This window comes from Diabrotica undecimpunctata, chromosome 6, assembly GCF_040954645.1.
Source record: "Diabrotica undecimpunctata isolate CICGRU chromosome 6, icDiaUnde3, whole genome shotgun sequence".
Taxonomy (NCBI): Eukaryota; Metazoa; Arthropoda; class Insecta; order Coleoptera; family Chrysomelidae; genus Diabrotica; species Diabrotica undecimpunctata.
The window spans coordinates 158,490,667-158,517,852 of NC_092808.1; positions in this window are offsets into that span (position 1 = coordinate 158,490,667).

Genomic DNA, 27,186 nt, shown 5'->3' on the forward strand with positions numbered 1-27,186 from the left:
ATACACTTATTTGACGAATCGTAGCATTTTAGTGAGATTATAAGCAATGGTGTGATAGGTGCCTACTACACAAAAGCAAAGTGCCATGGTATTCCTCTCATAGATGTGCAGAATATAATGGACAGCATAATTCATTGCTACACATGTCCGAAGGTCGGTATGATAACAAAAGGATTTCTGAAAACGGAAAGTCACCAAATAGACCCAATGTTGTGGGTCAGTTTGATAACAGAAGTAATGCTGAAAAAATAAGACCACAAAATAGACCCAATTCGATTGAGACCAGAGGTGACAACAGTTACGACAGATCATCAAGGAGACGAGAGAATACCGTGAGCTGATTAAGTCAACATAATGAAGAAGTGTTACTTGCAACTGCATTAGTACAAGTAAAAGACTCAAGAGAAATTCACAATTGATGAGAGTATTGATTGACTAAGCCTAGCAGTTATTATTTATTACAGAGCAGGCCGCTACAAGTCTCGGAATAAAAAGAAAGGGCTGTCCACACCCAGGTATCTGGAATTGACAATAAGGATCAAAGGACGTCGAAACAGAGCGTGACATTAGACTAAGAAGCACATTTTAAAAATGAGTTTGGAATGAAGGCTGAAGCACATTTGCTACGAAAAATAACAAAGAACCTACCGGAAAAGGAGATACACATAAAAGAAAGATACCATAGGAACTTAGTCCTGGTGGATCCAAATTTTAATGAAACAGGAGGTCTAATAGAGATTTTGTTGGGCCTCCAAAGAATATAGTTTGATATTACTACTGACAGACTAGATCAAACAAAGGATGGTTTGCTAAATCAAAATACTAAATTGGTTTGGATAATGTAAAGGATAGCACAGCAAGAGAATATACTTAATATACAAGAACTCAGAATGATATCTAGGCGACAGATGGATGAAGAAATAAAAAAATATTGGAAGTTAGAAGTAGATCAAAGCATTACTCTTTCAGTAGAAAAAAAGAGTGCGAAGAATATTATAAAAGAACAATTAAAAGGGATAAGGATGGAAGATTTGATGTAAGCATGCCCTTCAGTTCTAATACAAGCCAATTAGGAGGCTCAAAACAGCAAGAATACGCGAGAGTGCTCCCATTAGAAAAGAAATTTCAAAGTGACGGAAACCTAAAAAAGTACAGGAAATTTTTAAACGAAGATAAAAAATCGGAAACAGGCAATTTAGAAACAATTCAAACTTAAAATACATTCGCAATTGTCCAGTTCTAAACTGAGATATTTATTGCAAAGAAATATCTGTTTCATGTTTCAAAGAAATCTCTCAGTTTCTGATTCATTTTTGTAAAAGTAGTTTTAGACATTGCTCTTGTTTATATTTGTATGTCTGGATCTAGTTGGTCCATTATGACAGTTCCCAATTATGTAATTTTATTACGTTTTCAACTTAGACTTTGGATGTGGGTAACGACTAAATACTAAAAATTTGGTTTTTTTTTCAGTCTATTTTAGTGCCCATTTTCTCTCCCTATTTCGTAAAATTTGTAGTGATTTGTAAATAAAACGCTGGCTAATAATGGCTTTAGAAAATAAAAAGTAGCAGAGCCCTAGACGAAAATTGTATGGTGCTTAAAAGTAATCAGGCAAATGGAAAAATTAATTCACGCTGTTAAGTATATTTTAATTTAGGTGATATGACTGTAGTCTAGACCATAACATCCCTTTTGTTTGATACTATTAACCATCATATCATGATCATCAGCCCATAGTCGTCCACTGCTGAGGCCTTCTCGAAAAACCTCCATTCAGATCTATCTTGCGCTGTTGCAATCCAGTTGGTACAAATCCTCTTATGTCGTCAGTCCATCTTGTGGGTGGTCTTCCCGGGTTTCGTATAATATATTATATATTATATATATTATATACTATATATATAATATATTATATATATATATATATATTATATATTATACATATATATATATATATATATATATATATATATATATATATATATATATTAATGTGATATTATAAGTCAGAGGTGCGCCAAGCAATTAATTAGCTAATTAATTAATTGATTAAACTTCTTTAAATGATGCAATTATGATTTTATCACACTATTTAATTCTCTTATCTCAGGGTTATATTCGTGCTTCAATATCTATGCTTTACATATGATAGGTAAGGTCTGAGGGATACCGGAATAATAAACATATATGATACAAAATTATATATTGAAATAAAATTTACACTCAAATGTCTTAAACAAAAAATATCTCATACAATGATTATCAGAATTTTGTTCTACGTACGTGAACCTTCAAAAATTAATGTTATATACTATATAATTTAAAGTTTCAAATCAAAATTGTTGTTCTATATCTCCTGATAAATATTTCTATCTTTTCTGAAGCAATTAAAAGAAAAGACTTTGTTGATAAAGAAAAACTGACGAATTGTAAAAAAAACTATCTCTCTGAAGATGAGTTGTCTAAATCCTTGTTCCTTGTAGCCTACACTATCTATTCTTAGCAGTTCCCTAGGTAATCAGCAATCTTACAACAAATTATTGCAAGCCTCTCGTCTTCAATGATCTCCTTCAGATGCACGTATCGATCAAAAGATGCTAGCCTCTTCTCCTCTCGATAAACTGAATCTCTCGTTCCGGCCTGAACAGTGACTCTTGGAATATATAAGTAGAAAAGTATGACTTACAATATTTTACTGGATCAGCTTCCGTCAGGATACACTTAGTCCACGAAAACTCACAAACATTCACTTCTAATGCTTACTATCACTTGGGAACCGCCAAAGAACAACGACTGTTCGCCTTGTACCCTTGGAAAACAACTGATTATCTTTTCTCCCTCAAAAATCTAGCTAAACTCTCATCCGTACATAGCTATCCCACCTTTTTTTATCTCCTCCAATCACAGTTCGTCATACGTATTCCCATCAACCATTTAGATAACAAACAAACAATTTTACCTACAATTCTAAATTTCCTAAATACTATTAACATGCTAATTGGTTCTACAAATTCTTAAAAACTAACGGAGAATTATACATTTTAAATATTTCGATTCTATTGTCTTATTCACCGTATCCGCGTACAAGTCTATTTGGAAAATCCACTCTACCATTGTTCCATTATTTCACTACGTTCACTCAAATATATTTTACAAAGAAAATAATTTATGCATATCTTTAAATTTTGTTTACTACAGGTAATCCAAAGATAATGGACTTTCATTTCTTCGAAATATCTTTTATAGTTTATTAGGTGAATTATTTGACTTATAATATTTTATACTTTGAAATATTAAGAGCAAACCAATATTATTTTGTATTTTTACATAGCATAACAACTCTCCAGGATATCTTAAAAATTTATTTAGATGGTCTATTTAGTAATTTTAATTTTATCTTTGGCGGATAAAATGAATCATAACAATATATATGTTAAACTATTGTCGAATCTGTCCACGTAATACTCCACTATCTGCAGATTTATTCCAATCAAAAAAAATTATTAACGATTGTGCCGGAACAATAAAAATCTGATAACAATACACAAAGGCCGCTTTGCCTAATGAAAACAGCAAAGAAACACCGTCGTTTGCATCGACATTTCAATCCTTCCATTACACCATATTCTTACGCACCACAACCCCTCCGACCTCGCCCCCATATTTTCCTTTTGCGTAAAAAGATTCCACGTGCTAAGGTTTTACTGAGGAATTATGAATTCATATTCAGAATTTACTTTGATCTTATTTAATAACAGTGTTCGGCTTTAATAAAAACTCCGAAGTGCGTTGTAAAAGAGAGAACGACGGTAATGCAGAAAATGGCGTCATAACATGTGTATCCGGCTCCGGTGGGCGAGGGAAAAACAAAACAATCTCGCATTTCACCTAACAAGCTAAAGCGAAGTTGCCGCTGAAACAATTTAATAATAAGACTACCCAATTACGGGGGTGCCATATTTTTTAAACCGTGAGATTGTTATTTTTAGAGTAATTTTTTATTAACGGGATATTTATGAACTGGTAAAAATATTTAGAGTTAACCTAACAAGTGTTTAGTGCATAGAATTTACTATATAAACCAAAATGCAAAACACTATAATCCAGTGGTTAGAGGGTTGACCGCTAAAAATCATACGAACAAGCTAAATTTTGACGAGGATATTAATTTTTGGACCCCAAAAAATATACAAAAAAGTTTACCACTTGTACCCCCGGGCTTCCCCTTAAAACGCCCCTTGTAGGGTGGTAAAAACGCAAAAAAATAAATTTGTTAAGAATCTGTACGTTGTAGAACAAATTGTTTTAAATAAAACATGTAGCTGAGATAATTCTGAACAAAAATGGTAATCGGTACTTTTTGTCTAGAATAAACAGTTTTCTCATAAACAACGCATGAAGTGACCGTCGATTTTTAGTGTCAGTTACTCGCGCGAAATCAATGTTCAATAAAATGTTTATCGGTTCGACGGTAAAAAGTCGATATCTTTTGATCCAAGTATCCTACCGACAAAACTCAAGATACGTTTTAAAGATAATGAGTGCAGCTTTCGTATGCAGTTTTTGTGTTTTGACACAAATTAACTTAGTTTTTAGAAAAAACTTAAATAAATAAACGTGGCGCGATTTTTGCCATTTTTGCGATTCTCGTTAGATCAATAAAATTTATTACCTTCATTGAGCGGTCGTAGTGAAATTTCAATTACTGGAGAATAGTCTTTAAAACCAATAACATGAAAATTCAAATTTGACTTTTGGCAACCCACATGACTCATTTGAAATAAACTCATGGACAAAAATATCGAATATTTTGGAATTTTTTAATTCTTTTTTTGTAGTCACTATTATTTCAAAATAATTTTAGATTACTGATTTTACTCATATAGTAGGCTGATGTACTCAATTGGTTTGAAATATTTTGACATTTAGTCAGCGTTTCGTGTCATTCATACATGTTATCGTAAAAAACCTTCTTGACGTAAAGGAAAAACCATAGTAATTTGGTTATTTTTAGTTTAATCTATTAACTTTAATTAATCATTGTTTTGATTCAAGTAAGTTTAAAACAAATATGCTACCAATTCGACACTGCGATGAAACCGAAGCAGCATAGATTGTAATTTTGTATGAGGGAGCGTATTTGCGTGCATGCGTGCGATATTTTTTTATAAACAAAAAAATATCACACGGCGTCTCAGGAGAAGTCAATCTACAATTTCAAATATTTAAAAAAGGTACCATGAGACAGACAATTTTGTACCAAGGGCTGGTCTCGGACGCCTAAGGTGCACAACCGCAATTGATGACTATTTTTTGGTTCTTAATTCTACAAGAAATCGCTCATTGACATCGATGCACGTCAGAAATGAGCTAATAAATGCCAGACAAGTTAATGTGAGTTCAAAAACAGTTAGAAGATTAAAAGAAGCAAACTTAAAACTAAGACGCTCTGCAAAAGTTTCACGTCTTCTACAAAATCATAAAGCTCGTCGTTTAGAATTTGCAAGAAGACATATTCATTGGAATATCGACAACTGGAAAAATCTTCGCTTCACTGATGAGACCAGAATCCTATTATATAAACGATATGGTCGAAACCACGTCTACAGAAGAGTTGGAGAACGATTCGCCACCTACAATCTTGCCCAGACCGTTAGTTTTCGAGGTAGTGGCATAATGCTTTGGGGAGGTATTAGTTGGACGAGACGCACCGCACTTGTGGAAGTGATTGGACGGATGACTGGTGATGGTTACGTTCAAAATATCCTGCAAAATCATGTTTTGCAATATGTTGGTTACATTAAATTTGACAGATACATGTTAATCACTATAATGCTCGATCACATGCCGCTGCCATGGTAAGTAATTATCTTGATGAGGTCCAAATCCGAAGATTGGATTGGCCACCATTTAGTCCGGATCTAAATCCAATAGAGCACATGTGGGATAAGTTTAAACGCCGCATACGACAAGCAAATCCCGTTCCAAATACAATATAGCAGCTTCGGCTTGCTGCACAGAATGAATGGAATGCAAGGGGTATGTCCAAAATTTACTTACAAGCATGCCGAGAAATATGCAAGCAGTAATACGAGCTAGAGGGGGAATACTCGTTACTGAACATGCACTTTTTTCAATTAAAAAGAGTTGCTTAAGCAATTTAAGTTAGCATTTAAGTTTAGAGTAAAAAAACCTTATTTACCTAGCATTAAGCAATATTTTTTTTCGCAATTTTCTCCGCATAAAAACCTAAAATTGTTCATTAAACATTGTTAAAATAAACTCTATTTTACAATAAACGACTTGATTGACCAGAATTTATTTTCAAAAAAGGAAAATTAGAGAATTCCAAAATATTCGATATTTTTGTTCATGAGGGTGAAAATTAATATTTTCGGCAAAATTCAGCTTGTTCGTATGATTTCTAGTCCAGTTTAGTTGGTTGGAGGGTTTAAACTTTTCAACAAATTTATGCCGCAATAAAATGGATATTTTTTCTGAAAATCAAAGCTACCATAATGTAAATATACCAGCATAATTTTACTGGCGTAAAATAGGTACACGACACGGAGTATGCTGTACTCTTGTTCCGCAAATACTCCTAAGTAACAGTGTCTACATTTTGGTAAGTCCATAAAAAATGTTATAGTATTTTATTGTAAAAAACGTTCTTCTTTTCTAACGCAGTTCTGACAAAGCTCAAAAATATGTGGCGAAAGCTTGGCTAAAAATAAAAGACACTCATTTTAAAGCACTCTTTTTTTATTGCATCCTTACATCGGTCACAGCGTTGTTTCGCAGTTAACTTATTTTATGGGTTATTTATGATTTGGTGGTGGTCAGTTCCTCTCGGTTCTTGTTCATTCTTTTGAGGATCTCCTCATTTGTGACTCGGTCAGTCCACGGGAACTTAAGCATTCTCCTATAAAGCCACATCTCACATTCAACACCATCAAAAAGGACGGAGAAGACGTAGCATCGCAGCATTCTTACTTTTGTATCAAGAGAGAGGTTGTGACTCTTGAAGAAGGCCCCCATCCTATTGAAGGTGGATCTAGCTTTTTCGGTGCGTGCTATAATCTCCTGGTTGTTGGTCCATTCTTCATTTATTATGGTGTCGAGATTGTTGTAGTGCGTCACTCCTTTTACAGGGGATTGGTTGACGTAGATTTGACCTTCTGTTATCCTTTTCTTGCTAATTATCATAAGCTTTGTCTTCTTAACGTTTATATTGAGTCCATATTGTTGACTGTAATACGTGATTTTGTTTATAAGAACTTGTAGGTCTTCTAAGTTGTCCGCAAATACTATGGTGTCATCTGCATATCTAATGTTGTTTAGCCGGTAACCATTAGTAGAATACTTTATTCAGTTTCGTGCATAGCTTCGATAAATATTTTTTCAGAGTACAGATTGAAGATTAGAGGAGACAAAATACAGCCTTGTATTTTCTCACTCCACGCATGCTTTTCACATAGTCAGTATGTTCACCTTCAACTTTGAGATTTTCTGTCTGATTCCAGTAAAGATATCTAATTATTTTCAGATCTTGGTTGTATAATATATCTTGATATATAATACAATTTACTAAATAAATACATTCATCGTCTACCATCATTATTATTGCTACTCGAACTCGAACTAACTTCATTCTTCCTACCAAATAAAAACTTTCTTTTAGCACAACCTTGTAACGGCCTTTTTCGCTTTTCTCTTTTCAACAAAAAAAACTTTATATTTGATACCAAAAGCCAATTTCGTTGTGAGTGTTTAATCCTGCTGATGGGTTTTCATACACAGATGTCTGTCTCTCTGTATTTATTTTTCGACTTTTTGTAAGATTATGAAGTATTTCTGATGTCTATAGTCGTTCATAAACGAAGTGTTTTTGTTTTTGTTCGAGAACTGATACAAATTAATTTTAAAGTAATATAAAGAGAAGAAAACATAAGAGACAAGAAGAAAGAAATGGTATTTTAATGGTAGGAAGCGTAGGAAGAGTTCGTGAACTTTATTGAGTAACTTTTTACGAAAAATATATCTTTATTAATATTCTAAAAGATAAATAGTATAAAATAATACTGAAAATTATATTTAAACGTAGAAATCTGATAATTATAGAATCAATAATCCTTATTTAAAATTTTAAAAAGTAAGTGCAAAATTAAATCATATATAATAAAAGACGAATTAGCGTTATAAAATAAACTATTATTTATTTAGACTCTTAGCCCTTTTAATGTATTCTGACACTTTCTTTTTAAAAGTACAAATTGATGAGCTTGCCTTGATTTCATTTCAATTATGTTAAATGAGACAATATCTTTGTACCGAGTTGACTACACACAGAGCATCTTCCACTACCAGGGTTAGCTGATGTAAATACAGCTCTTGTGCAAAGTGTGCAGTTAACCTGTATCTAGCCAAGACAGTAATGCTTGGTGAAGAGCCACGCTCTGTGCGTTATAAGCCTTTAATTACTAAATTTAACTGCCTAAAATTACTTTTATGTGGTAAGCAGTTTATCCAGTATTCACATGAGGTCTAAAAGAAATGATCTTAAACTAGCTTATTAAAGGGATTCGACAGGCGATCTCGCATTATGATTAACTGGCTAAGGTTCTGCAATCAGACAATGGAAAACCAACTGACTATATTTTCGTGACTACATTATCACAAATAAGACGTCGAAAGGACTAAGGATCCTTAGCGATCCAATTAGCGACCCGCCGGGAGTTGGTTCCCGACCAACTATTGTGACAGTGGCTACCGGTTACGTGTTTGTGAGCGACTAGGCAGTATGTGCCTTGTGCAATCGCGCCTTGAAGAGAATAATGTTAACAAGTAAGAAAGCTAATGAAAGTAACAACTTGGAATGTTCAAGGATCTTTACAACCAAGAAAACTACATATTTATAGTAGAAAGAAGAGAGAAAATAGAAATATTCAGTCTTAGGAGACCCAATAGAAAGAACAGGGACAATTTAAAATGACAGATCCAGTTAGGTATTTACGTTTGCACAATTAGATAGCACAAAAGAACAGAGAACTATTTTACTAAATGGTTCTCGTAACTCGCTGTCAAAGTACTATTAAAAGTAGAAAGAGTTTATAGACATTAGTGTGACTTTTCTGTTTAAATTCGAATCAGCTTGAACGGCTAATGAGGTAGAGATACTAAAATAGCAGTTATATCGTTCCATAGATTCCGATTCAGATGTGAAAGTTTAAATAATTTGTGTAATTGTGCTTTGTGAAAGTTGCAATCGGTATCTTCGATTTCATTGTATAATACATCTGATGTCAATCTCAGATGCATTAGATAATGAAATAAAGATCTATACACCTTTACATAAAACGCAATAAGTCGTGTTTTATACAAAAAACTACTTAATAGAACCTATATCTAAATCCAAAGAACCCCAAAAAGTAGGAAAAGTTGAGTTAGGTACTAGAATTAATCGAGGAGAACGTTTAATAGATTGTGCAAGCAACAACCATATCGCCATCGTCAGCACCTTGTTCAAAGATCCTGTCCGTCGTTTATCGATGTGAATCGACTCAGATGAACAATACACAAACGAAGTCGACTATATATTGATAAGAAATATATGGTAGGCATGTTTTACAAAAGTAGAAGCAAGACCAAGAGCAGAACGTGGATTTAGTCATAAACTCTTATAGGCTTGTTGCAAGCGGAAGCTAAAACCAACATTAGGCTCATAAATTATTGGAGATTTTAAACCCAGAAACATTTATAGTCACATTCAAGAAAACTAACGGTTTAAAGACAAAAGGTAGTCAAAAGCAAATGTAAAAAACATTTAGTTTTCTGTAGAATGTACCAAAATAGAACAAAGATCATCAAGAAGCATTGATGACAAAAAAAAACACTACAACTTTTTGAAGATCGAAGAACAACCAAATCTCTCATATATCAGAACGAAAACAAAAACATAGAATTATTGAGGTCTAACAGATAAATAAAAAGAGCATGTAGAAAGGACAAAAATAAAAATATAAATAAACAATACGAAGAACTAGAATGAAATGTTAACCGGTATGAGCTATTTTATAAGCTTTATAATAAAGTCAATATTGTCCTTCGGAGGCGTGTCAGCCGGGAGCTGACAGCCGTGCCGGACGCATCAAGGAATTTGGATATCGGTCAAAATACTTGGGAATGCCAAGTTTGGCCAAATCCAAATTTCTAATTGATTCGATGCAGGGAAATTCCACTTTTGCTACGTAAAACAAAGGATTTGCTTTACATAAAAGCAGGTAGATTTTTTCTCATCGATCAGTCGAGCTTGCCTCTTCTACTGTAGACCTAGTCGGTGCTATTACTATTCCAACTAAGTTATTGTTTTATTTCTGATTTCCTATATACCATTTTTATTTTAGCATTATTGTATATTCAGACCTTTTCAGGTTAGAATATTACATTGATCTATATTTGTCATGTACTGATTGTTTGATATTTTATTTGATTATTTTGATTGTTTATTTTTCTTGTCTAAGTTGTTCTAAATTTTGTGTCTAAGTTGTTCTTCCGTAAGTTAAGAACACTTATAAATATTTATCTTGCTTTTTCTATTTTATATTTTGATTTGTACTTTGTCTAAGTAGTTCTTTCCGGTAAGTCAAAGAACTCTTAGAAATATTTCTCTGAATATTTGACTTGTTATTTTAATTGTTTGTCTAAGCCGTTCTTTTCCGGCAAGTCAAAAGAACACTTAGAAATATTTTTATAATCATTGTTGCATTATTATTTCCGATATTTTATCTAAGATATTTTCTTCCTTAAGTTAAGAAAATACTTAATACATTTGTCTCTTTCATTTTCTATTTTATGCTAAGTTGTTTCTTCCGTAAGTCAAGAAACACTTAGCAATATTTCCACATCTTTTCTATATTTGATTTTTCTTATCTTCTATTATAAGTCGTTCTTCCGTAAGTCAAGAAACACTTATTTGTGCATTTATTTTACTATATTTGATTCTCTTGTTTCTTTTCTGTTCTAAGTTGTTTCTTCCGTAAGTCAAGAAACACTTAGAAACATTTTTTCTTTGCATTATATTTTTATACCATTTAATTTACTTGTTTACTAAGTTATTCCTTCCGTAAGTCAAGGAATACTTAGATCATTTTTACCTATCTGTTTTCCATTTTTGCTCTGTTACTTTGTAACTGTTCCTTGGAACCGTTACCTATAACAGATATTTGTCACTGGAACTGTTATTTATAATAGCGGTGGTATTTAACCTTTCTACCAGCGACAAACCAAAGATGGTGAATACCCGATCCAATTCCGGAGATAGGAAGAAGCCCGAAGAGCCGGCGATGGGTCCTACAGGCCCAAATGCCCCCTCTCGGCAACAATATTTAGCTAGAGAAATAAAATTACCTGGTAAAGGTAGATAAGTAAAAGGTAGAGATGTGCACAGTCCACAACCTGCTATCAAAGGACAAACACACCGCTGATACATTATTATCTACTGCTAAGTGAAATTCGCTAGGCTTTTACAACCCTCACATCACCACCCTGTATACTGAACACTATATTGATTTTTACAAAATGTACATTTAACATTGATTTAGAAATATCTTAAGCGCCAACATCTACACAAAATATTTTAATTCAATACCAACTGTACAACCAACACAAACAAATTGCTTCATTAAATTCTGTTTCCGTAATTTATTCGGCTTGCTTTTCTGTTTTATTTAGAGCTTTCTTCGGTAGACCTTACGCCGATAACTTAGAAACAATATATATCATTTTATGAAAGGTTGCGCTGCAAAAACGCCATTGCATAATTTCTAATTAAAAAATCGTGATTTACGGTTTTGCTGCCGACAAGTTTGGAGCAGAGGGATGAACGCAGGTTCGGAGTAGACGAATTTAGAGTAAGCAACAGTTTCACAAAATATCTAAAAAAATATCAGAACAAGATATATCTCTTATATTACTGGTTTTTAAATCCTGGCATGAAGAAGCAGGCGTGTCCGTGAATTAACTAAAAAGTTATTTGTGCTTCTATCGATAATAGAATTCAAACCATACCATCTCACAGGATGTGGTTTCGTTGCCTTATAATTCGGTAAATTTAGCTTACATTTTTTCCTTTATCATCTTTAGTACCATAATTTGCTGCATGCTACCTTTTGAATATTAGATTTCTTTTTCTTGACATGAAATTTTGTTTATTTATTTTTGAACGGTTGGTGCCTTTTGTATCGTTGATTATATATGAAAAATAAACATTTGACTATATCCATTATGACTTCTAGATACAGTATAGCCCAAAATAAATAGTACTAAACTTGTAACTATTTTATTATTTTAAAAAATACATATTATTGACACTTTATAACATGTTCTAAATGAGCTGCTCCTTTCTCAAGACAGACTTCATACCGATTTTCCAGATTTCTCGTAATGTTATGAAATGAAGGTTGTCTCAAGTCGGCAAAAAAGCTCTAACGGCATCGCTTAACTCATTGATGGTTTGTGGTGCCCGTTAAAAACGGCAGTTTTAGCCATGCCCCAAATGTATGCGTCTGGAAATGTTAAGTCTGGAGAATGTGCAGGATAGGAGAAGTCAGTAAATCGTGAAATGAATTTGTTTGGAAAATATCCCTGAAGAAATTGACGAACTGCGACATCAGTATGGCAAGTTGCCCCATTTTGCTGGAAAAATTGGTCTCGAAATGCCAAATTACTTGCACGACAAAATTGACGTAGATCAAGGATAAAGCGTGTTAAAATTTGTATTTACTTCTATTGATTAAGTGTGACTTGCCTACCATTTTCTTCGATAAAGTATGGACCAATGATTCCGTGTCCCGAACCTGCACACCAGACACTCACTTTTGCGCTATGTAAAGGAACTTCTTGTACTTCATCTGGTCTGGCAAAGTACAGAAATCGATTTGTGCGACGATTTACATGGCTTGACAAATGAAAATGTGCTTCGTCTGAAAACCATACACTTTTTAAAAATTTAGGATTTTCATCCTGTAATGCAAGAACTCTGGCAAAATATTCCACTCTACTGTAATAATCTCTGGAAAGTAATTGTTGATGTACCTGAATCACATATGGAAATACACTCAACTCCTTCAGGATTCTTTGCAAGAAAGTTCGTTTTAAGCCAAGATGCAACGCTGTTCTTCTCTGGCTGGCTTTCGGATTTTCCAAGATTCGCTCAAAAACACGTTCATGGTTATGGTTGTTGTTAACTGTCCTGGGACACCTTGAGTTTTCTTTTCGTTGGCACAATATATTACCCGTATTTCTTAACTTTTCAACAACCTTCAGAATTACAGCATTACTTGGTGAACGTTGTTTTAAACCGTTGTGTGAACTGATCACATACGTATTGCAGACTTGCACTATTACGTCAGCTGATTCCGTATCAGCGAAAATGATGCTTCACGAGAAACACTTTATCTTCTGTACTTAACACTATTTTTAACAATTAGGCCTTAATAATTAATTGTATAAAGACTACTTGACAGGTCTATACTAGTTTATTTAAATATGACAGCGCGCACAAAGAGACATCTATGTTTCAGTTTCAGTACTGTTTATTTTGGTCAATACTGTACTTCACTGTATTTATTTATTTGAGGACCTGTTTTTTACTACAACTTCGTTTTCTATTAGCTTCTTTTATTAGGTTATTTTTAATTTTTGGCTCCAGTTTTTATAATAATGGCAAGAAAAACTCTAATTTCATAAACATATGGGAATGTTTTAGGAATATATTTAAACATGCTACATAAAATACCAAATGCTACCAAATAAATATAAAAACTTAAGTTCCACAATAATACACTACTTCTAGTTTTTTATTTATTTATATTTCAGAATCATTTCACCAATCCCGGTTGACATCACAACATCTCAAATCCCTCTTTACTGCAACGTTAACAACGCGACTCGACATCAAAAGCAGACGAAATAAAACTAAAAATTCACCAATTAAATTTATACTGGAGCTTCGTCGCAGTTCAACAAAACGTATTGTATTAAATACGGTAATCCGCCGTTCTGAGAACTCATGAGAAACTACAGAGGAAACTCTAATTCAGTCCAGGACTTTCTATTCATGCAGGTAAATAGCCGAGTGGAACTCATAATGGGGGTTTCGGTCACAATTAATGGACCGTCAATGATTAAAACTGATTCGGGAGGATTCCATATTGCGTTCGGTGGACCTCAGCTTTCCTAAAGATGTGTGTTCGTTTTTACAGGATGTCTCCATGCCTAGAGTAAGGACTTAATAGTAATATCAGGCAGTAATAAGTTTCCTGCTACTGAGTCGATGGAAGAAGACAAAAAAATTATATTTTAATATTTGAAAATTTTTAATAACATAGCATTTATGACACAACTTATAAATTTAAACATAATGTCATAAATCTGTGACGAATAGTTTCAATATTTAAAATTATCTTTTATCAAAAATGTTGTAACGTCTCAAAATGACGAATAATATATTTTTCCAAATTTCGTTATTCTATAAAATCCCAACAGACTGGCTAAAATCAACATTCGTAGCATTACCAAAAAAATCGAATTCCTCACAATGTGATGGTTATCGAATATTAAGCCTGATGTCTTATGTCCTTAAAATTTTTTCTCAGAATTAGCCATACACGAATTTACAAGAAGTGCGAGTTCCAGATGAGTGACACTCAATTCGGATTTCGAAACGGATTGGGAACACGAGAGGCTCTTTTTGCTTTAATTGTGTTAACGCAACGATGCAGAGACATGAATGTAGATGTATATGCATGTTTTATTGACTATCGAAAAGCATTTGACTGCGTTAACCATCAAAAGATGATCGAAATTCTGAGAACAACTGGAGTTGACGAACAAGACTTGCGAATTATCTCAGAACTATACTGGCACCAATCGGCAACAATTGAAATAGAGCACACAACATCCGAAGATATACAAATCCGACGAGGAGTGAGACAGGGTTGCATCTTATCACCGCTACTGTTTAATTTGTATTCAGACTCTATTTTACGGTTTACATCTAAACATTTCCAAAACTAAAACTTTAGTATTTTCAAAGACACCAATTAACGTACATGTGCAATGAGTAAATACCAATAGTCAGTGTAATCCAAAAAAACGTATCCTATCAAGAATCGAACAAGCAAGGAAAGCATTCATGAGCATGAAAACATTTTTTACAAGATCAGACCTTAGTCTGCAGCTTAGAATCCCAATGATCAGATGTTACGTTTTTTCTGTCTTACTGTATGTCTGTGAAAGTTGGACAATGGACTCTGAAATAGAAAAAAAATAGATGTCTTTGAGACGTATATATACAGTCGAAAGTTGAGAATTCTATGTGTACAAAGAGTTACTAATGTTGAGGTACTTCGTCGCATGTGTAAAAAAAAGAATTATTAAGAATAATCAAAGAAAGGAAAATGCAATACTTGGGTCATGTGTTGAGAGGCGTAAAGGCCCGTTTTCACACTACGTCTTATTGTACGTTTTGTGGGTGATATAAAACGTACGACAAAATGTACGTTTTGTCCAGTGTATACACACTACGTTTTTCCTTCCGTTTTTTACCTCATTTTTAATTCAGAGTTTTGAGTTGTGTGAAGTTTGTTTAGTGTTTTTTTTATTATGGAGGAAACACGGCTGCTTTCTTTTATTTTTTCATCTATAAAGATACTACGACTGAGGAAAAAGGGGATGAAGAGGGAAAAGACAAGATGGTCAAGAGAGTGGGCTTCTAAAAAGAAGCCAGTATTCCTACGTCTCGTTACTAAAAGAGGCAAACCAAATGACTGGAGCAATTATTTGCGAATGGACACCTCAGCTTATTGTCAATTGCTAGAGTTGGTAACACCATACATATTGAAATAAGACACTTCATGAGAAAAGCCATTACACCCCATGAAAGACTCACAGCAACTCTGAGATATATTACAACAGGACGCAGCATCAAGGACTTGGAGTTCACAATCATAATATCCAAATCAGCGTTAAGCCAAATAATTCCTAAAACCTGTAATGCAATCTACTTGGTTTTAAAACATAACTACTTAAAAACTTTTATACAATTCAATAAATTCCCCGAGAAAATCTGACATTATTAGGTTTTTTTGGGAAAAATGAAACGAACTGCAGTGGAACTAGTCGTCAAATAAGTCAAGATCGGACGAATTGTCTGAACATGTATTTTCACGTAACGTTTTATCCTAGCAGTTCTCGCAAAACTATGCTTCTCCCATCATTTCTACGATCTGACCTTGGATTTCATTTCGATTCGACAAGACGTACGTTTTGCTGTTTACATGCCACGTTTTATTGTATAGGATTTGTCCTATCCAACAAAACGTACAATAAGACGTAGCGTGAAAACCGGCCTTTAGATACGAATTACTTTAAGTTATACTGGACGGAAATATACAGGGCAAAAGATCAGTAGAAAGACGCCAGAACTCGTGGCTGAAACACCTGAGGAGATGGTTCGACCGCTCATCCGCAGAAATCTTTCTCGCAGCAGTTTTCAAAACTACAATTGCCATTTAGATCGCCAACCTTCGAAAGGAGACGGCGCCATAACAAGAATAAAATCTCAAATCGACCTGTATATACACTTTTAATTCTTATAAATATATTCTAAAATAGCACAATATTAATTTAGTTTAAGAGTAAAGCCGATAATAAAAACTTTATTTAAGCATATCTCTACCGACATAATATCCTTTTGTAATTCTTTAGAAGTTCTTTTTAGTGTTGTGATCGGTTTTGCTCTGTACGAAAACAACCGTCAAACAACAAACTCATTGATTATGGAAATGAATGAAACAAGTTATCTGCAAATATCGAAAGGTAATATATCAAAGAAGCGTTGTAGTCTTATGAAATATCCTAACCTTGGCTTCGAAAATAAGACCACCAAAAAAATTAACGATACTCTGTTATTGGAATATTCCTCTTATAAATAAGCTATACTTATCTTTTTTCGTTAGATTTTGACTTAAACAGATCAGTTCCTGTCCATTGCAGCAGAAGCTGTAATTTGTGATTTGTGTCACCTCCTTGGTTAGTTGAATTACCCAATTTAGTTGATAAGTTTAAATACATGTAGATCTTAGTATATCCTTTTTAGTTTTTTTTTTCTACTGTCACCGCTCAAATTTTTATTTTTGTCTCTGAGTCGATCTGCATCTCATTGTTACTGTCTTATCACAGATTAACAGATTGTATTCTGTTAATCTGTATTCTGTAATCTTGTAATAGACAATACAACGATTGAGCGCGTGTCCTGTTATAAATATCTAGGTGCTTGGATCACAGACGATACTGATGAAACAAAAGAGATTAGATGTAGAATAGAAATCGCTAGATCAGTCTTTAATAGAATGCGCAAACTCTTTTGCAATCGTGATATCTATATAAAGTTACGAATACGAATGCTGCGGTGTTATGTCTTTTCTACCCTGTTGTATGGAGTAGAGGCTTGGACACTAAAACAGTTGACCACAAAAAACATCGAAGCTTTCGAGATGTGGTGCTATAGGCGCATTCTCAGAATATCATGGATGGACCGCGTCACTAACACGCAAGTACTCCAAACTTTAGACAAAAGATGCGAAATTCTAAATGAGATAAAAACTAGAAAGATGGAATACTTGGGGCACATTGTGAGAGGTGAAAAGTACGAACTTTTAAGAAATATCATGCAGGGCAAAAGAAGTGTGGGAAGAAGAAAAATATCGTGGCTTCGTAATCTACGTGAATGGTTCGGGTGTAGTTCGATTGAACTTTTTAGGCGCGCTGCTAACAAAGTCGCAGTGGCCATGATGATTTCCAATCTCCGCTAGGAGTGGCACGAGAAGAAGAAGAATTCGGTTAATCTGTGGTCTTATAGGAATCAAGATTTGACTGGCGAAACTCATCTTTAATTAGAACCCATATTTCTCATAACAAATACACATCTTCTTAATAAATTATCGAATACTGAATTTAATTTAAATAATATTTTGGTGAGTTCTGACATAAATAGTTTATGTATCTACAAAATGTTCCATTAGATAAGACTTGAAATATAATCAAAATTAAATAAGAAAATGATGATACATTGTCAACTAGAACAAGACTAAATGTATCAGCTATAATGTAGTTATTGATATTATGTACTGATAATACCTATTATTATAGATGATGATACGTTATAGAGCCAAACCGGCACTATAACGTATATTTGTTGCTATTGGTCTGATCATGTCGTACAAGGGGTCGTTGAAAAGGGGAGGAAGTAACGAATACGTTAACACAAAAACAAAAATAACGGCATTGCCAAAACGGCACTAAGCTTGTAACGCCCAAACGGCTCAACGCACAACAACGTGCAAGGTATCGATGGAAAAAGGAGGTGGTCAAGAATATGCTAAAACAAAAATCAAATGCAAAGTTATTGCCAAAGCGGCACTACAACATATCTCCGTTACTATTGGTCAGATCGTGACGTGCGATGTATCGTCGGAAAGGTGAGGGATAACGAATACGTAGGCATGGAAAAAACATGGCGGCGCATTTCCAAAAAGGACACTAAGCTTGAAACGTCTAAACAACTTAACGTACGACAACGTGCAAGGTATCTATGGAAAGGAAAAGAGCCAACAAACACGTAGACATGAAAAAAAAACTTGACGGAGATTTGCCAAAAGGACACTAAGCTTGTAACGTCTAAATGGCTCAACGTACAACAACGTGCAAGGTATCAATGTAAAGGGGAAGTGGTAACGAATATGTTAAGATACAAAACAAATGCACAAACTGTGCCAAAACGGCACTGTATTGTGTAACACGTTAAATGAAAGAGGAGGAGATATCGAATACGTTAACACAAAAAAAAAACAAAGTCAAACACATTGTCAAAATGCCATTACGTCATATCTCCGTTTCTGTTGGTCCGATTTTTGCGAATGAGGGCTCGTTGGAAAAAGAAGGAGATACCGAATATATTATCGCAAAAAAAAACAAATCAAAATTTAAACATTATATCCTTATACGATAGAGCGAAAGTTAATTGTTCTAACGATAATTCGTTCTTAGAGGAGAACCATTTGTAAACATCTGTTTTATTAAAAAATGATTATCCTTTATCGTTTATAAATAAGGAATTTTTAACAATCGACCGAATAGAACAGAACAACTTAGAACGAGCTTTTATAACATACACAGGGAATAATACGAGAAAAATAACAGTACATACATAAAAGGATTATCATAAAAACTTAAAAAGATATTAAACAAATTTACCTTCTTAACAACATTTAAAACAACACACATTGCCATCTCTTTTATCTAAACCTAAACCTAACAATGAACAAGAAAGAACAAATAATTGTATTTATAAAATACCTTGTGAATGCGATAAGTTTATGAGGTTGGGATAATATTATGAGGTTTTTTTCCTTATGATTTACTATGGAATCACTAACATGAGAATATTTTACTGTCATCATGGTATGTGATTTTCATTTTAAAGACGAATCACATGCTATGATTTTTTTTGACGGATATTCTCAAGTAAAAGTTGATTTCATGTAATCTAATAAACTATCTTACAATGAAGTCGTCCAGGAACGCCACTCAGCAATATTGGCAATATCATTTTAAAGTCGTCTACTCTAAAATGTATAATATACGTCTGAATTGTCAATATAAATGAGTCAGATAAAATTACATTATTAGAAGTAACAAAAAACAAAATTTGTTTAATTTACTAATGTTTGTATTTTAAGAACGATCTATGAAGTGGAAACTGAAACGTCAGTAAACTTATTAAAAACTCCAATTGTGACGTATTCTCATTAAAATAGTAATTAACCTAATAAAATGTTAAATTTTTGTATAAAAATTAGTAGTTTAAGTGTAGGTGGAGTCTCCGGTATACAAATGAGTATCTATTTTACCGTATATAGCACAAAATATCCGTAAATTTAATCTCGGAAAAGCCAAACTACAAGCCCTTCTACGCCCCGCTCTGCTCCTCCCGCCCACCTATCGTTACGAGTGAGTCCAAGGTCCATTCACTTTATCCCAACTCTATCCCAACATCTAGTGGCATCACCATCAAAGGAGTCCGTAATGACCGCAACTTGGGATCGATAGAGTTTGCGGTCATACGTTCATTAGATGACCCGGGCGGTCACTATAAAGGGTTTACAGGACGTCCCAGATTTGCGGTGGGAAAAATCCTAATTACTTTATGAGCATGACGACGATGTTAATCTTTGGTAGTAACTTAGTTTATAGGTCAATTCGGGAAGTAAAGTTTGCAAGTGTTAATAACACGGTGTTAAACGGGCTTTTAGTTTAAATTATTAATAATTGGTAATGTAGTTCACAACATTCCAAAATAGAAACTATAAATAAAAGCAAATAGAGCAGATACATTCCAATTTGATTGATCCCGAACAATAAATGTATGAATCTTGAGTTGGGACTAATTTTTTTTTTATTATTTAGAATTGCAATTCACATCAACCGCGCAGGGTTATTATTAGCATATCGTACCCAAAAATGCGATTTATTTGCATTTTAAACAATCTATACCCTCTTTTTAAACTAGGAGTCGAGTTTTAAACTCGAATAATGTCACTAGAAAATTCACCAGACTCATATCCACTTTTGGTTGACCATCTATGGTAATCATTAATTGGTCTTCTATGGTAATCCATTAATCAGTATCAATGTCCAATTAAGTGGGTTAACACGTTCACGACGGCATTCAATTTGTCAGTAACATTTATTGACGTTACCAGATCCCTGTATCTGGTAACACTGTCTACTGTTCGACGATACCAGACCTATGGGTCTGGTAAACATATCTATAAATAAATGGTTTCTGTGACTTTGTATTTGAAATTACCTTGAATCTAACACTGCCATCTCATAGTAAACACTCTATTCCATTTCTGGCAGACATATCACCAGATTCCGATGTCCGGTAAAGTATTTACGGTATATAAAAAATATACTGATACTTATGTGGCAATTTGAAATATTTTACTTTTAAAAAATAAATAAAATGATCAAATTTTATTTGAAGTAATATTAAAGTTTACAAAAAGATATAATAATTAAAATAGTAATTAATAATTAGATATGTCTATCATTAAAACAAGTTAAGCACAAAGCCGGTTTCTTTTCGAAATTTTCACAAAAAGTGTTTACTTTGGTCACCTTCTTGTCAGCTTCCTTACTTTTCATAGTCTGTCTCAACTTCTTGTAAGAATCAACGCAATTTCGTCTACGTTTTCTACCAGGACCTTCTTCTCGTTGCAGACAATGTTTTCGTTTTGATAAGTTGGTTTCAGAAATACACTCATTTTAATTTGAAAGTTGTAATGCTAACTATTCACGAAATGTTAGCATTGGTATCTTTTTTTCGATGTTTGTTTTATTATAGATAATCCAGCTGTTGATTATTGTAGCACCAAAGATTAGTTCGAAGACTACCTTACGATACCACTTAAGACCTTTTCGTAAGGAAGAATAATAAGCTGCCATTTGGTCACTGTAATCTACACCTTTTTTAGCTTTGTTGTGGTCTTGGATAACTTGCGGTTTAAAAATATATTCCACTGGTTCCTCCCTTGGTTTTGATCTCTTTTTCTTGCCCGTAGTGCAGAAATTTAGGGTATGCTCAGGTTTACTGGATAACATTAATACCGATCTCTTGTCTTGCCAACGGATTACCTTTATATTGTCCTTATTTTGGATGCCAATTATTTCATTTTTCTTCAGTTTCTTTTGAACTATTCCCTTTGGAATACCGTTTGCTTCTAAGAATTCCAGACTCATATGCACTTTTGGTTGACCATCTATGGTAATCCATTAATTGGTCTTCTATGGTAATCCATTAATCAGTATCAATGTCCAATTAAGTGGGTTAATTATTATTATTTGGTCCCTTCTATTTAATGGATTATTTAAGATGGTTTTCACATGAGGATAGATTCTATATAGTTCGGTTTCTTCATTTCTCTAATAGTTTTGCCATATATTCATGCAATGAGATTCAATTAGGCTTTTAAGGTCAAAATATGGACAATTTTTAAATTCTATTGCGAATAATAACCTTTTTTTATAGGTAAATTTATCCACTGTGTATCATTGCAGTGTTGATGCTCGAACTGTAAATCTGTAATTTGTAAAACCGATGCAGTGGTCCGTGTGGGTCTAGAGAAGTAATAGAATTTTGTGACTTTTAAGTAATTGTTGTTCTGAAGCTATTTTCTTGTGGCATTTTAAATTAATTACTATTTAAATGGGAATAAGCCACAATTAAAGGTTAAAATACGTTTATTGACGTTTCAATTTCCACTTCGGAAATCGTTCTCAAAATACAAACATTAGTAAAATTTTAAAACAATTTTACTAATGTTTGTATTTTGAGAACGATTTCCGAAGAGGAAATTGAAACGTCAATAAACGTATTTTAACCTAGACAGTAGACGACTACTGATAGACAAAATTAAACTGCGTCTATTGAAAAGTTAAGTACATTGAAAGGATTTTACACATGTATTTAGTGGCTTCAAACAGGTAAATCTAGTAAGTATTTAATCACTTTTCTTTTAGAACCTTGGTCAAAATTTTAACTTTCACGTTTGCTTTAATTAAAGTGGTAATACTTATTTTAGGATTTCACTGATGATGGAATAGTTATTCCAAAAACGTTCTGTGATATAGCCCGATAGGGTTTTTATAATAATATATCTTTTATAAAGGAATTTTTTTAAATAAAAAGATATCATATAAAAAGGTGGTTCTCTTGCTAAAACTTGTAAGCTACTAATAGTTTAGCTAAGTGCTAATGTCAAAAATGTAGATTGTATGTTGTTTAGTTTTTTTAAAGACGTTTTACTTACGGTACTATAACATATGTAACCATCATCTAATTTACTTCTTATAAATGATTTTTAAAGATTAATTAATGTTTTAACAGTCGGCATCTTTAAAGTTTATATGTCACGATGCATATACATCATTTTTGCATCAACTTGAGGTCGTATTATTGTATACTGCACTAAAGACGATCGTTTTAAATGGTCCTTGTGTCTCCCGTTTGCTTTACTAATACGACATTTCCTGTATAGGATTACGCCTAGCTCCCACCGCATTTACGGGCTATCTAGTAATCGCATACCTTTCTTGAACGGTTAACATAACACAGACGGGAGGTAAATGTAAACCAAATAGCTGCAATACCTGCTACCTCCGGTGTAGTGTAAATATGGCATAATTTACGTATCTCCTAACGTATAATTCCTAGTAGCAAAGCTCGATATAAGTGGCCATCGGGATGAAATTTATCTGCTTGAGGGGATGAGTGCATGTCGTTTATGCAGGAAGATGAACTGTTAGATTAAGTGGCAGAACTAAAATCCAAGAATGTATGTACAATGCAGTGGTGCCTTAAAGACAAGTAGGGATAGAGTTTACAGTAATAAGTTACAATTTACACTAGCATTTGTTAATAATTGTCTATTATAACGATAATAACATAAGATTTTTTGATAAACAGTATTTGATTTTTAGTCATAGTCAATAACAATAAAAAAGAGTTTCTTTTTGAACTTATTTATATCACAAATCTGTTTACAACAAACTTCTTTTTAAATAATTAGTAAAACTGAAAAAATCAACTCCATAATTTTCTCTTTGAGCCCACGATGGCTCCTTAAGTTTAAGAGATGATAATGTAAGTCTCTAGGATGAACAACCCGCTTGGCTCATATCCAGCTGCTAAGCCGCTATCTACTGTATAGCTCCAGGACAGAGAGCCCCCGCTGATTTTAAGCGCTGGCTTTGCTGTAAAATGCTTCCAGTCCGTTCCTAATCATTGGTATAATCAATCGGGCGTGGTGATTTTGTTTTAAAATCAGGATTATCTAATATTCCTATATTCTTATCAATATGATTATTTTTAACAAAAAAAATTAATTATATATTATTTCTACCGTTTAACTCGAATTATGAATGTTCTTTTGAAAAAAATATTTGCAAAAAGCAGAAACACCCCAAAAAAATTTTACTTACTAGGAAAGATTTAAGATACAAATTCTTCTTTTTCTTCTTCCTTTTTATAAGTAAATTCGTCATTTTAGTAAACGAACTTTTATTTCCAATTTTATATCGTGGCTGTTAAAGATTTATCTTGCCTTCTCGATCCTTATCTTAATTTCTGTCGATTGGTCCCACTGTTCATTTAAGATTGCACCCAGATAACAAAAGTTGGTGATTTGTGTTATAAGTTGTTGGTTAACTAGTAATTGACCAGATGGTATCCTATTTTTGCTTATAACCATGTATTTGGTTTTTTTAATGTTAAAATCAAGCCCAAACCTGCTACTTACTTCTGCCACCCTGGAGACAATTGTCTACAGACCTTCAAGACTGGTAATGTGTCTGTGTCGCAATATAGTGGTATTAAGGCATCCTGCCAGTCTATTTGCTTTTTGTACTTGATCTCTCACTTCTTTGTCCAGGTTTCCATAGCTGGACAGTGTAATTCCCAGGTCTTTTAGTTCCATTACTTGTTCAATACTGATGCCATCAATTTATATTTTTCATCTGGTTGGTTCTTTGCTGACTACTATTGTTTTAGTTTTCTGAGATGAAATTTTCATATTAAATTCTTTTGCTCTTATGTTTAATCTGTGGACCAGTCTTTGCAGACTATCTTCATTTTGGGCTATCAATATTGCGTCTTCTGCGTAATAGAGTATTTTTAATTCTTTGTTTCTCTTCCGTTGTTAACGCTTTTGATAATTTTATTCGCGATAAAATTGAAGAGCATGGGGCTCAATGAATCTCCTTGTCTTGTTTCTAGTTGTAAGTAGAATTCATTCGCTCGTTCTCCATTCTTCCAGTATTTTATTGTGTTTAATAATTTTATTAACTAATGCTGTTAATTGTTCTGTCATTGCTGGTCCACAATATTTAAGTAATTCGTTTGGTATCCCGTCTTGACCTGCTGCTGTTCTGTTTTTCAGATTTTCAAATATTTTACGAGCTTCCTGTACATTTATATCAAGTTATATATTTGTGGTAATTTCTGGTGTTTCTGTTTCTAGCGTCGTTTGTTCTTCTGCTGCATAGAGCTTTCTTAGGTAGTTAATCCACGTATTCTTTTTTATATGTTTTGGTTGTATTAGTTCCTTTACCTCTGTTCTTTGTCCTATTATGAAGCGCCATATTTCCTTTTGCAGACTGTTACAGTTACAAATTAAAATATAATTAAGTGGTTTTGCGATTCTTTTTTACAATAAATAGAAATACTTAAGATTTGCTATTCCAGTAAGTCCATAATGTTCGATACTGACAGGCAGTATAATCTCTTAAATTAAATTCTCGCAATCGAATATGCTGAATTCTAGCGGTCATTGTACTATAACTGCTCCATTTCTTGAAGAAGTTTTGTAACAGACGAACAGACCTTTTGCATTATCATCTTCTGGAGTTTCCTTGCTAAAATGTGTTTCCTTGTTTCTTATTTTATACCTGTAACATAAACTAAGGTAGACTATTGTGATCAAAATATATTCAGAAGAAGTCATCCAAAAAGAGTTATGGCTATGGTTCCATAATTTTGGAATAATTGTCTCTAAATGTTCTTCTTTTTTAGAGAGTTTATGATGTTTGTCTAAGGAAATGTGATCTATCCTCAATGAGTTAAATTTCATCGCCGCTTTAACACCTATGGTCCCGATTTTGGGCAGCATTAGCGTTTCCGCTGGGATGTTTATTCTTGAATTTACATAACTCTGTATTTGATTTTAAATTCACACCTAGGTTGATGAGATAAATTCTTTTAAGGCCCAAAATATTTGATAAAGAAAATTGAGTTGTAATTTTGAATAAATCAGGGAACATTTCTATATAATGGGATACTAATAATCTTTTAATGATCAGGTTTCAAGTTGGACACGAATATATTGGCAAGAAGTTTCTTTGGTACTCATTTGTAAGATTTGCCTGATACAATGCTCGATTTTCGTTGATTCTAGAATGTTTTCCTCTATGCAAAGATGTCTTGTGTCAATTCGAGCACATGGTTCGTCCAGACATTAAAAAAAATTTTCATTTATGAGGAAAAATGATTCCGGAAAGAAAATTGTAATAGAGTTTGCTGTAGGTATCGGAAATAGGTGAAAATAAATAAATAAATTAGGACGTAGGACGGAAAAATGGAGAATACATATAATAGTATAGTTTGTATAATAAGCATTTATTTTTATGATATTGTAGTGTTTTAGATTAAAATTAAACTCCTTTGAGTTGTGGCGCTACAGGAGAATACACAGAATATCGTGGACTGAAAAATAACTAATATAGAGGTGTTACAAAGAATAAAAAAAAATCGTAAGTCATAAAAACTGTTAAAACTAGAAAGATTCAATATCTGGATCATATAATGAGGGGCGAGAAGTACGTATTACTTAGGTTAAATGCAAGGAAAGACACAAGGGAAGAGAAACCCAGAACGACGCAAAATATCCTGGCTAAGAAATTTGAGAGAGTCGTTGGGTTGCAGCTCATTAGAATTATTCAGAAGTGCGGCCAAAAAAAGTAAAATAGCGATGATGATTTTCAACCTCCGATAGGAGAAGGAACCTGAAGAAGTGTTTTAGAATGTCTGCGTCTTTAGCGAACGCAAGCTGGTCTGTGGTATGGTGTTCTAGCATTTTATTTAAGACTCATCTTAGTTCTTCTTTCTTGATTATACTATTGTGGAGTGTATTTACACGAGAAAATGCAATGGCTTTTTCTAAGGTTAGCTTAAGGATAATTTAACAAGAGTTAAATTTAATTGGTTTAGAACGTTCAGAACAAAAATAGAATAGTGGAAAAACATTAAAAGTAGCCCTAATCTTTAAAGACTCTTCCGCAGTCCTACTGACGGCGCCAATTATAAATGTTCTTTTGAAAAACACATTTTCAAAAAAATTGATTTTGCAATACTGTTATATAATAAATACAAATGCTGAATTTGCTGTTCCAGTAAGTCGCAATTATTGCAGCAAGATTCCAGAATGTTCGGTGCTAACAGGCGGTAACCTCTTGAATTTAATTTACGTGATCAAGTATGCTGGATTCTAGCGGTCATTGTACTAT